General features: G+C 40.8%; 1 long non-coding RNA gene across 1 annotated transcript in view; it reads right to left on the bottom strand.

Annotated features, from left to right (window-relative positions):
* Window positions 1-442: 442 nt before the first annotated feature.
* LOC115592796 (uncharacterized) overlaps window positions 443-12,850 on the bottom strand; it is a 33,671-nt gene continuing 21,263 nt past the window's right edge. Inside the window, exon 4 of the long non-coding RNA XR_003986222.1 lies at window positions 443-938. This is a non-coding gene — a long non-coding RNA (uncharacterized LOC115592796). The remainder of the gene's footprint in view (window positions 939-12,850) is intronic.

Below are 12,850 nucleotides of genomic sequence, written 5' to 3'. Positions count from 1 at the left end.
TGTTGATCTTAAGTATCTTTTTAAGATAAGACAACATTGTAAGCCATTAGTCTGCAAGATTCCCCCATGATTTTTGTCATTACAGATGGCTGGAAAATGTTGAGGCGGCGTAGGGGAGTCTTCAGATATTGTCCTTTTTGAAGACCCGTCCAAAAAGTGGTCAAGCAAAGCTGCGGAGATTATTAATGGAGAGAGTGTCTCTCAAGCAAAACTGGACTTTTTCATGGTTGCAAAGGAAATTGTTCCTGTCTTAAGAAAGCAGGAAAGGTAATAAAGCCATGCTCCCATTTATGAGTGAGGATCCTTTCACATTGCTTTGAGAGTTACTGTACAAGTTCAGAAACACCACCACAGCACTGAAGCTAATACAGTTAGAATATAATGATGCGGACAACCATGATATAACAAATCTGAATGATTAATGTTGGATTTCTTACAGCATGAGTTCTTGAGGATCACAGAAAGGAACACCCAAACGCTGAAGCTACAATTCAATCAGAGTTGTCAAACTGTCTCAAAGCTCAACCCAAGAGTGCTCATCAGGAGCAAAGAATGAACTCAGAGTTCTTCAGATCTTCGTGGAATCTGGCTCCATACATAAGGGATCCTTTGATGGAGTCCTGATGGAGTTCATCCAGTGTTATGACGAGCTTCAACAGAGACAGCCACTGGATGACAGATTGGATGAATTCTACCGTTAGCAGTTGTCCACCAAAGCAGAGAGGTGCCACCTCTGGGAGATCATGTCCCATGGCAAAACCTCTGTACAAAGAGGCTTCTTGGCCAATGCAGTTATGGTGGAGAATATGCATGAGTATCTGCTGCTGGAGGACCAAGTCATCATTGACCATGTGGAGAGTGTTACGGGAATGTTGAACATTGAATCTCCCAAAGAGCTTCAGCTCGCCACTTCCTCTGTGAGACAGATATAACAGTACCTTGAGGGACAAAGAATGAGACAGACGGATGAAGTAAAGGTTGGAAAAAGAAAAGAGAGTTGAAAGAGAAAAACAAAAGGCTGATAGAGGAGATTTATGTTCTGAAGAATACATATGATTGTATATGATTATGTTATTTAGAGCTAGCTAATTCATTTGTTGCTCTCTTACTCTAAAATAAGCATTAGGAAAATCATGACCATCACCTACAATCAAAATTAACTTAACAGCTGATAAAATAAACAAAGCGACAATGTATCAACTGCTGTGGGTGTAAAGGAATTCTAGGATTTATTTCCTGCAGTTGCATTTACATAGATGTGATGATTTCAGAACCTTGGAAGTGACTGAGTACTTTCCTCTGAAAAGCTGTATGAAGCCTGTGAATATAGGCATTTGGCCTGTCCAAATATGGAAATACAGGGCATTTATTTGCAAAGTGTCTAAGTGTGCAACCAATCATTCCAATAGCCCCCTTCTTGGTTCTAAGCCTAGTGTGCATATCAGATGAGGACTGGGAAGAGAGAACAGGGGAATTACTTTTATCGGCAAAGTGTCATGACAAATTGATTTTTTCACTTAAATCCCAGACAATGGACAAGACATAGCAGGTTGACTGTTTCTCTCACTAAATGGCCCATTTTCTCTTTCCTTCACAGATCAACGCCACAGAGTCATTAAGAATCGCGAGGTAGACCCCTGCGCCAAACCAGAGGAGCTACAGCACCAGCTCTCTCCCTCTCTGTCTCTCCCTCTGTCCCACACATGTTCATTTATCACGTTTGCTATCGATGGCTCTGGAGCACAAGTCCATGTCTTCTATCACAGGCTCAGTCACCCGTTGAAAAGACTCTGAGGTACGTTTGTCATTGGGCCACTGGATACTTAGTGAGGTTAGCACATGAGCCTAAACACACATCAACACAGTATTGTAACAGAGTAACAGTTAAACTCAAAGGAGAGAATGATAATCAACTTGAATAATTCTTTCCTCAAAATGACACATATGGTAGTATTGCTGACCAGTAGCAATGTTGCTACATCATGTGGTGCATCATATGCTGGTTAGTCATGATTTCCAAATGTGTTACCATAATATAAATAAATGTATTTATAGATTATCTAACTATTAATTTTGACATCCGTACAAGGGGATTTGAAAGATATACTGTTAAGGATGTTCCTAAGAAACAATATATAAACCATCACTAATGTTCAACAACTACATGAACAGTAGAAAAAACATAGTTATCGATCTACGACAGTTTAGCACTTTACAGCATTTAACAGACAAGCAAGGAATGTCTGTCTGACTGTCAGTCTTTTGCATATCTTGAGAACCACTCATCTGATTTGAAACCACACAACTGCCATTGCATTTTGATTGCAATGTTGCTTGATGGTGCACAGAAGTACATCACGTTTTCTGACAATGTCCTGCGGCTCACGATAAAAACAACAGAGACAGAAGTCTCTCAAGTATAATAACCAAGACTGTTGTAAATGTGGATCAAGGCTGTGGGTTTATGTAGCCCCCCATCCCCCCACACAAAGTAAGAAGCCAATTTAGAAAACAGCTTTTCAGTTCCTTTAAGAGCAAAACACTCAGGCAATGCATCATCACAGGCTGACTAGTCAGGATACACGACTTATCTTGTCGCATCTTCCATAGTAACTAGGGACTGGCAGACCCCGTCTACCTGCATGGCTTGTCGGTGTGTGCAACATGTAGTGTACATGTAGTGTTAAGTGTGTGTGTGCAATGCCCTTTAGTCTTTGCACTTAGTACTGTAGAAGTGATTAAAAGAAGCAGTCATGTTCTACAGTTTTCTCTTGGGCTGCTACCAATGGATTTAAACCCACAGTATATTGACTTGTCCTTCTCTGCGAGCACTGGTTCCAAGGTTGAAGTACACAAACCAGTGCTTTATGAAATGGCACATCCTTACAAATGAAATCACCAGTTTTAGTCTCCGAAGGCCATTTTCAGTGAACTACAGTACTAGTGAGTGACTACAGAAATATCAAAAGTATTTGTACAGAATAAAAACACATTATTTGTGCTTTGCTAGTGTACTCACTTTGGAAATAATCCTAATAATTTGATGTCTGCTGGTGTAATTTATGTAGTGGTTACAATCCACCAACAGTCACAGCATGAACTCAAAAAATCAAAAGAAAAAAAAAAGTCCTAGCATTACCAGAGTTAGTTGCTATGTTAGTGGGCATGTTTCTTTGTTGCTTTTTCCCCACTATGATGCTAACTAATGACCTTTGATGTTTACACTAAACCATTAAAATTAATAGCCCATGGTGTTTTTGTGGCAATACAGTACAAGCAGTCATCTGCTGAGAGGATTGTGGTGAAAATTCTTCGCAAGGATGTTAAAGTTCATAGCTAAAATTAGATGTTAAAACTAATGGCTCTGTACTTTCATTCTGCAGACACTGCTGAATAAAATGAAAGATGCAATTTGGAAGAAATTTTCTCCAGTGCGTTGAACCATGAAGAAGTCTGATAGCGCATAGGTACAGAGGCAAGATTGACTGACCCAAATATGTCTCTTGATTGCCATGGCGTGCTTGTGACAAGTTACCATGGCTGACTGCAGTCATAGATTTAACACAAACGACAGATTTCATGCAACACCTCTACACTCACAGTTAAGGCTGCGCACCATCACCATGTTCTTGAATGCAGTAGTCTTAATTACAGTTATGGTAGTGAGACACATCTACCACCTCCTCTAAGATGGACCCAAATTAAACAAACCTATAGTGGAGTCATTAGTCCCTTCAACTTCTGTCAGTCTCATTTTCACAACAAACACATATGATGCTGAGTTGGACACATTCAGCCACTATCAAGAAAAGCAACTGAAATGAGCCATGACCTCTAAATTACACATCAATAACTGGCTTCCGCACTGGAGGGAAGAACAAGTTTGATCATGTTGTCAGTCCCTCGACACAGCCAAGGCATGTACATGCATCTATAAAAGAAATTTGTCAAGGCATATTTGGAAAAACATGAGGCACTGACAGCATCAGAGGCAGGGAAAAGGACATTTGATTGGGTTGTCATCTCAGTTTCACTCCCTGCAGGACAGCTTTTGTATAACCACCGATATGAATAGCGGGGTAAATGCAATGCTAAAACTCTAGTATATGAAGAAACATTCATGCCTTTAGAATCCGATGTCATGAACATAAAGTTGCCCATCAATATGTGTGTGTGTGTGTGTGTGTGTGTGTGTGTGTGTGTGTGTGTGTGTGTGTGTGTGTCAAGATTACATATCTGGTACCCAAAAAGGTTCCTATCGAGTGACTCAGCATGCTGCATTCCTCAAAATCTACTCAGTGGATGTTTCACCATCTTAGACGGGTGTTTTGGTTCACAAGTGATGTGCTGCCAGGAAACACGAATTGCTGTACTTTATTGCCTCGCATGCTGTGCCAGCATGGGATCAAACTTTCCTATTGGAGCGACACCTGACTGAAAAGGCTTTTTTTTTAATTCTGCCAGCAAAGGTTTGTGTCAAAAGGATGGATTAATATTTACTGCGCACCCCATATTGTGAGCTTCTGCTGCTTTACAATCAGAGTAATCATGACAGGAAGGAATTTAGTCTGGACTGATTTATGTACTGTTCTGCAGTATAAAACTTAACAGAATATGAAAGAATTCAAAGGGGAGGAAACAACAACAGCAATATAGCACTTTCAATTGCTTATAAGCCAAGCCCACAAGTGTCGAATGTATTATTACATAAAGTAATCAATATACTGTATATCAAGAAGAAAGGTGCTGTGCTACTTCTGCTTTTGTCAAATTTTTTTAAAATGGTGGTCACATTTTTGATAGTTCAACTTGACAGTACATGGAACCCCTCTTTCTTATTTCAATTTTTTGTGAGGTTCCAGGTTACATTAAAAATAAAAGCCACGTTCAGGACTGATACATCAGCTGTACCAGTCTCAGATGTCAATAACTGTTGTACTTGAGTATAGGCTGATATGACTCTGACCTTCTCTGTAATAAATTTGATTTAGCCACTATGTTTTTCCAAAAGTAGTGCTATGTCCTGACCCTCAAAACTTGTTTTCTAATGTAAAATTGAAACATATTGTTGAAATTGAAAACTAAAAGCATCAATCTAACTGTGTTATATGTGTACAAGTAACAAAATACGTGTCTATGGTTCCTTGCCCATGTAAGTTGATCGGTTGGTCTGTTTATCAGCAGGATTGCAAAAAACTCCTGGAAGGATGTCCACACAATTTGGTTTGAGTATGGGTCTCAGCCCAGAAGAGACCTCATTAACTTATGGTGCAGATCAAGATAAAGGGACTGAGACAGGAGTTCTTTCTCACTTTCTTTAACATTGCAGAAGAGGGCTTATTCAGAACATTTTAACTACATTCTCAGGGAGAAATGCATAGATCTTGATGATTAAAATCAGGCTTATTTAGGGTGGCTAGTATTTATGAGTTAATACAATTTGATGTGGATCCAAATGAAAATCGGGATCTAGCACATCTACTGTGCCATTCTGGTTACATTTTCTTTTTATTATCATACCGTACTATAAGACTAGGTAGCACTACACAAGGGCACTGCTGCTCCTGCATTTAGATGTCTTCTAGATGCATCATTAACTGATGAGGACATTGCCCTTTGGCTTGGAACCTGGAGCTTTTCGCCTTGGTCTTTTTTGCACCATTACACAGCGCTGCATTAGCATATCATGCATGTAGACTTCAAATGTTCAGACCCTGTAGCAGGCTTTTCATTTCAAACTGGAGTCAGCTGGAGACAGAGGTTTCAACCAATCCACAGAATTATGTTAGTTAGCTTGCAACAGTTAGAATGAAATAAAAATAACAAGCAGCACCTGTCGTAAATTCACTTTACTGCTAGATACGACAACCCGTTGTTTAAAAAAATCCTGTAATTTAGGTGTGGTAAATCTGCTACCATTATCCCTGCACACTGCATAGGTGCATAGAGAGGCAGCGGTCAGTTCCCTCCTTGCTAACACTGTTCTAACATAATTTGATACTGTAGTACTGATATATTTGATTATAGAGTGGCGCTGACAATTACAGTCTTTTGTTTACATTGCTAAGTTTGATGAAGCAAGCATGTTCTTATATTTCCAACTGGCACCTGATGGCAGCAAAACATTAATTTAATATATGTATTGTGAGAAGTGCCACAGCACATCTAATAATAGGCTACAAAAACAGCACAGGCTGCTCTTGGAGGCACATAAACCCGCCAGCCCACTGGGAAAACTCTTGCTACAGACTGATCCAGCCCTGCTTTAAGCTGCATAATTTCCCTGATGAAGTGCAATAGTGCCACTATACATACAACGTGACAGGCAGTTGAAACAACTAATTTAGGAGACAAATTAAATTCAGCAGCTCATTGCGGTGAGTGCAAACAAAGTGATAGGGGTTATGGCAGGTGAAGTCTTGTGATGTGAACTGATAGAGCCAAAGCAAGTCATTGAAATTATAATTAATTTTTAAACAGTCTTCTTGGTAAGTGCCACATGCAGACATTTACATCGGGGGAAATATCTTGGCAAAGAGGGCAGGTGGTGGTTCAGTTACCCAAGAGTGTCATTAGCAGAAGTAGTTGGGAGTTTGGGATTACTGAAAACACCTGCAAATACTGTTGTAAAGGTGTGTCGGTGGAGCCACAGCCACAGATGAGAGTTTGTCCTTAATACTACTAATTTTACAGCTGTGTAAACAACTGTAGTCACATTTTAGGTTGGACTTTGCCATCTGTTCTTGCAGCTTGTGTTTGACAGTAACGTGCAGGCTGATTCCAAATAAGGACATGTATGTCTTAACTCACAGGCTGTATAAGCAGTATTCTTGAAGGGTAGGACAACAGCAGCATTGAAACTTATGTGAGATTTGCATGCATGTTTACATCTTTAATTTGTTGCAATTGACGGACTAATTAGCTATCTAGCCAACAATCTGACGTTAGCGGCTCTCGTGTAACAGGCTGTTCCCTGGCTGTTAGTCACAGTGACCATCTGCAGGATAATGTTACAGCAAAAGATAGGGGGTGTCATCATGAAAGCATAAATACAAAATATGAATGATTCTTGTGGTTGTGGTTTTTCTCAGAGCAGAACACGCAACATATGATTTGCAGAGCAGATATACATTTCACTTGAACTTTAAAGATTACAGTGGTTTATCTAGCAGGTAAGCTTAGAGACCACTGTTGTGTTACTTCTCACATAACAACACAAAAACAAAAGGAGCATATTATTCAGCAAAAGTGATTCTGATGGATTGTTGTGCCTACAAAATGCCACCTGTCTGCATGTGGGTGGACATCACTGATGTTGGCATCAGCATCATTATCACCCTCCATTATAATCCAAGTCCTCCTCTGCCCACTCTACATAATTGTTTAAATATGTGAGCAACATGAGATATTGCCAGTTTTAACTCTGTCCTGTCGCCATCAGTTGATCGACATCATGTCTCAACAGCAGCCCCTACTGGTAGCTCTATGGCAGTTACAGTTTAACTGACATTGTTACATCCGACATATCATCAGATGGGACAAAGCTAAATATTGACAGACATCTTTTAACTACTATATACCTGTGTACAGTGTTGGTTTGTACCCTGTTTATTTGATCTTTTTTCAGCTATCAGTTTACTGCCACCTACGCTAGACATACGTATACTAGCAGTGTGAGGCTAAATTAGGGGTAATAAAACATTAAAAGTAATTAAGTGTCTAACTGTTGATGGCATGTATTTTACTCGTTATACATTCCCGTGGACCATAAACAGTATTGATTATATACTCTGTTGTACTTCTACGGGGACATAATGTTGGTAAACTGTCAGCCCGTTCTTACTCCCAATGCGTCAAATACTGCAGCTGGTACAGTGGCTCGTATCACGTATCACTTAGTGCCACTTCTTGGTGCAACACTCTATTGGAGTATATAACGGGTGAGCCAAGGGGTGAGGCTGGGTTGGTTATGTTGGTCATTTGATGGATGTTCCCCCCAGAGACAGGGATTTGCATCCAATTTCTGGCCAAGTGTCCAGTGATTTGCTTGGTATTTATTTGTTAGTTAACTTCACTTAATGACATGAATGAACTCCTACATTACATTACGTCACTTATGTAACTAACCGTTACATACAAATCCAAGGTACAATCTTTTCTTAACTCTGACCGGGCATTGTTATTTTCTCTAGTTTTTTAAGGGGGCTAAAGTTGACCAAACTGCGACTGTTGACAAGGTTAAAAACATTTGCAAAGTCATACAATGTGACACTACATGGAATGCTCACCAGCAGGTGTGCCGTGGAACCGTGCTTTGTATATAAAATATTGTTGCAAACTTGACTATGAAACCTAAATTTCATATTTAACCAAGCGTTGCACATGATTTATTCTTTGCATTGTTACTATCGGGTCTTTTGGGTATCATCAATAATGCCCAAATTCATCACTTAAATTAATAATATATTGGTGTCTGTGTTACCTAGCTGGTCAGTGACGTTTTCGTAATAAGGTTAAACAGTAGATGGTTTATCGTCCTTAAAGGAGGTTCATTATACAGAAAGTTGCATTACCTTTTCAGCATGATTTTTTTTAACATATAAGCTAATAGGCCAGACAAAGTTTTGGCATTATTTTTCATTGTCTTTTGTTTTCCTTTCTCTCCCTTTTTGGCTTTGTTTCCCCTGTCAAATATCTCCACATCTGTCTCACCTGGCTAGAGCGCAGTCATCACAAAACAATGTTACTGAAATCTTGTACGGTTGTTGTGATTCTACCACAGTCCCTCAGCCACAGAGAGGCGGCGTCACAGCAAGCCAAAGGTTGTAATACACATCACAACATGGTGTTCATGGGAATTGGAGGATTAGGATTGGGAGCGCTGCGGCTTAAAACCACTTCAGACAGATTCAGCGATGCGTTCTTCTGGATCCATTTGGCAGGTTTGCGAGTATATTACGGGCAGAAGGTTACCGACAAAGGTTTCAGTTTTAGTCCGGCTGAATTCAACTTCCTTGGTCTTGTTTGTTACTGAGTCCCCACAGAGAGACTTTTTTACAAGCTTCAAGCTGTGTTTATGTGCATTTGTGTGTTCTTGTGTGTGTCTGTGTGTGTGAGACATTAGACTTTGAAAGTGAAAGAGAGGGGATAAACAGATGACCTTTTAATGATAACCTTTTCACAGCAGGGTCTCATTTCTTAATCACTGTCAACCCTGCTTTTTACAGATAGAAATCCCCTTACATCTTTTTTTTTTCACCCTCTGTCTCACTGTGAGAGTGGCTTGAGATCTGTTCCCCCTCCATAGGCTTGTCATGGATTTGCAGCCTGTCAGCATGCTCTCACTGAAGTTCTCTAGGGGTTCGGTCTGTGATGACCAGCCTGTAAAGCAATGATTCCCATGTAAAGCTGCCCCAGTTTATCACCCAGACCATGTTTCTCCATTTCTACTCTCCCCTGTTCTCCCAGGTGACCAAAGTATGACATGTGTCAGTGGTGCGTGTTAGTGTTGGGAGATGGCATGGGGAAAGGGCAGGGTTAGCTATCCTTGTATCAGGAGTCAATGATTCACTGGGGTGAGAAGGACATTCTGCAACACTGAACACTTCCTTTGCAGCATTCGCTTTCCCTGCACACTTGTCTATCCCTTGCTAACTGCTGTCTTTCCTTTTACACGCCAAAATATTAATGATAAAAAAGAAAAACAATTCCATAACCTTGAGTCTGATGTTAGTTCTTCTAATTATCATTCACCAACCATGAAGTAACTACAGTATATCCTGATCCTGAAATGGGCACTGAATTATATGACTGACTGAATGAATAAAACATACAAGCACAACACATCCCTTGATGTGCAGAAATCCGATTTATTTGACAAGCATCGGACTGTAAAGTCAAAAAATGACTTGTTTTCTTCTGTGATCTCTCTTACAGGGAAGGCAGCAGTGCACAGTGTATAGTGCATATGTGTAGAGCTGTCCCAAATGATTATTTTTCAAACAATTAATCTAGCGATTGTTTTTTCGATTAGTCGACTAACGATTAATTTAACGTTACAAGACCGAACAAAAGTAACTTAGTAACTGTAACCGTCGTTGGTAACTTATATGAGGAACAAAATACCGCAGTTGTAGGCGGAGCAGCATCTGTCCTTCCGCCTGTCCTACTAACTCTTCATCACATTTCTGCCCGAAAAACAGCTTCTGTCAACGGCAAAAACCTTAATAACTAACTCACTCAAGTGGTTGTGTTGATAGAAATCACCGCAATGGTCAGCCCTCCTGACCGAGACTTCAGTGAACTTTCCCCCAGAAAACAGCCTCCATCCCCGCAAGTGACAGAGTCACGCAGCGACCTGTTTACTGATGGCGATTATGTAATAATGTAACTTAGCGCGAAAAACGTAACTCTTTCACCTTCCAGGATGTTCAGGGGGCCGGGTTCTCAATCACTACACATTATAAACGGTCCGCGGGTTTAGATTGACGGGGGGACACCTGGGAAACACCCCGACGTCATCATCATGACGTGTACCGTTACGTCTCTTTATGAGCAGCAGAGCAGCTTTCTGTTTGAATTACATGGCGGTTCGTCTTTACTCCAGTGGTGCTTCGCACTGTTTGAATGACCAATGGCGGAGAATTGACGAACCGCAGCTGCGGCGTTAATGCAGCGTCTCTGTGTGAGAGGGGCTATTCTCAGCCTCCGCAGGTACTGCCACTTCCTGGTTGGGACGACGCGTCGACGCAAATTATTCATGTCGACAAATTTATGTCGTCAATTACGTCGACGCGTCGTCCCAGCCCTACATACAGTGGGGCAAAAAAGTATTTAGTCAGCCACCAATTGTGCAAGTTCTCCCACTTAAAAAGATGAGCGAGGCCTGTAATTTTCATCATAGGTATACCTCAACTATGAGAGACAAAATGAGAAAAAAAAAAAAAATCCAGAAAATCACATTGTCTGATTTTTAAAGAATTTATTTGCAAATTATGGTGGAAAATAAGTATTTGGTCAATAACAAAAGTTCATCTCAGTACTTTGTTATATACCCTTTGTTGGCAATGACAGAGGTCAAACGTTTTCTGTAAGTCTTCACAAGGTTTTCACACACTGTTGCTGGTATTTTGGCCCATTCCTCCATGCAGATCTCCTCTAGAGCAGTGATGTTTTGGGGCTGTCGCTGGGCAACACGGACTTTCAACTCCCTCCAAAGATTTTCTATGGGGTTGAGATCTGGAGACTGGCTAGGCCACTCCAGGACCTTGAAATGCTTCTTATGAAGCCACTCCTTCATTGCCCGGCCGGTGTGTTTGGGATCATTGTCATGCTGAAAGACCCAGCCACGTTTCATCTTCAATGCCCTTGCTGATGGAAGGGGGTTTTCACTCAGAATGTCACGATACATGGCCCCATTCATTCTTTCCTTTACACGGATCAGTCGTCCTGGTCCCTTTGCAGAAAAACAGCCCCAAAGCATGATGTTTCCACCCCCATGCTTCACAGTAGGTATGGTGTTCTTTGGATGCAACTCAGCATTCTTTCTCCTCTAAACACGACAAGTTGAGTTTTTACCAAAAAGTTCTATTTTGGTTTCATTTGACCATATGACATTCTCCCAATCCTCTTCCGGATCATCGAAATGCTCTCTAGCAAACTTCAGACGGGCCTGGACATGTACTGGCTTAAGCAGGGGGACACGTCTGGCACTGCAGGATTTGAGTCCCTGGCGGCGTAGTGTGTTACTGATGGTAGCCTTTGTTACTTTGGTCCCAGCTCTCTGCAGGTCATTCACTAGGTCCCCCTGTGTGGTTCTGGGATTTTTGCTCACCGTTCTTGTGATCCCACGGGGTGAGATGTTGTGTGGAGCCCCAGATCAAGGGAGATTATCAGTGGTCTTGTATGTCTTCCACTTTCTAATAATTGCTCCTACAGTTGATTTCTTCACACCAAGCTGTTTACCTATTGCAGATTCAGTCTTCCCAGCCTGGTGCAGGTCTATAATTTTGTTTTCTGGTGTCCTTTGACAGCTCTTTGGTCTTGGCCATTGTGGAGTTTGGAGTGTGACTGTTTGAGGTTGTGGACAGGTGTCTTTTATACTGATAACGAGTTCAAACAGCTGCCATTAATACAGGTAACGAGTGGAGGACAGAGGAGCCTCTTAAAGAAGTTACAGGTCTGAGAGAGCCAGAAATCTTGCTTGTTTGTAGGTGACCAAATACTTATTTTACCGAGGAATTTACCATTTAATTCATTAAAAATCCTACAATGTGATTTCCTGGATTCTTTCCCCCCTTTCTGTCTCTCATAGTTGAAGTGTACCTATGATGAAAATTACAGGCCTCTCTCATCTTTTTAAGTGGTAGAACTTGCACAATTGGTGGCTGACTAAATACTTTTTTGCCCCACTGTATGTGCAAATTATATAACTCACAAGATCTATTATTTACAGAACAAAGAAGAAGGTTACTGTTCAATGCTACTATAGTCTTTACAAGTCTAAGGGTCGTTTATATGCTCAGCAGAACTGCTTCATAGAGCAAACCTTGTTTTTTTGTCATATCTGCGCAGCAGGCTTAATCGCAGTGTGAATAATTGTTTGGAAAGGTGTGGGAGGAATGGCTATTCAGGTTCATGTTTTCATTTAATTGTCTACCAGAAAATGTAGGAAATGTTTGCTGTCCTGAGTACCTGTTTAGGGGCACTGTTTTTTAATCCAAGCTATGTACATTTTGCTATGAATTGAGTGATTTGATACCCAAATAGTTTTTCCGTAGCACCTTGCTTCTAATAATACAGAAATGACAACATTTAAAAATTGAAGATGTCGATAGCACTAAACAGAGGG

The sequence above is a fragment of the Sparus aurata genome, chromosome 1 (assembly GCF_900880675.1).
Source record: "Sparus aurata chromosome 1, fSpaAur1.1, whole genome shotgun sequence".
In the NCBI taxonomy this organism is placed as follows: Eukaryota; Metazoa; Chordata; class Actinopteri; order Spariformes; family Sparidae; genus Sparus; species Sparus aurata.
Note: the sequence above shows the minus strand (reverse complement) of the source record. Positions and strands in the feature narration are given on the sequence as shown.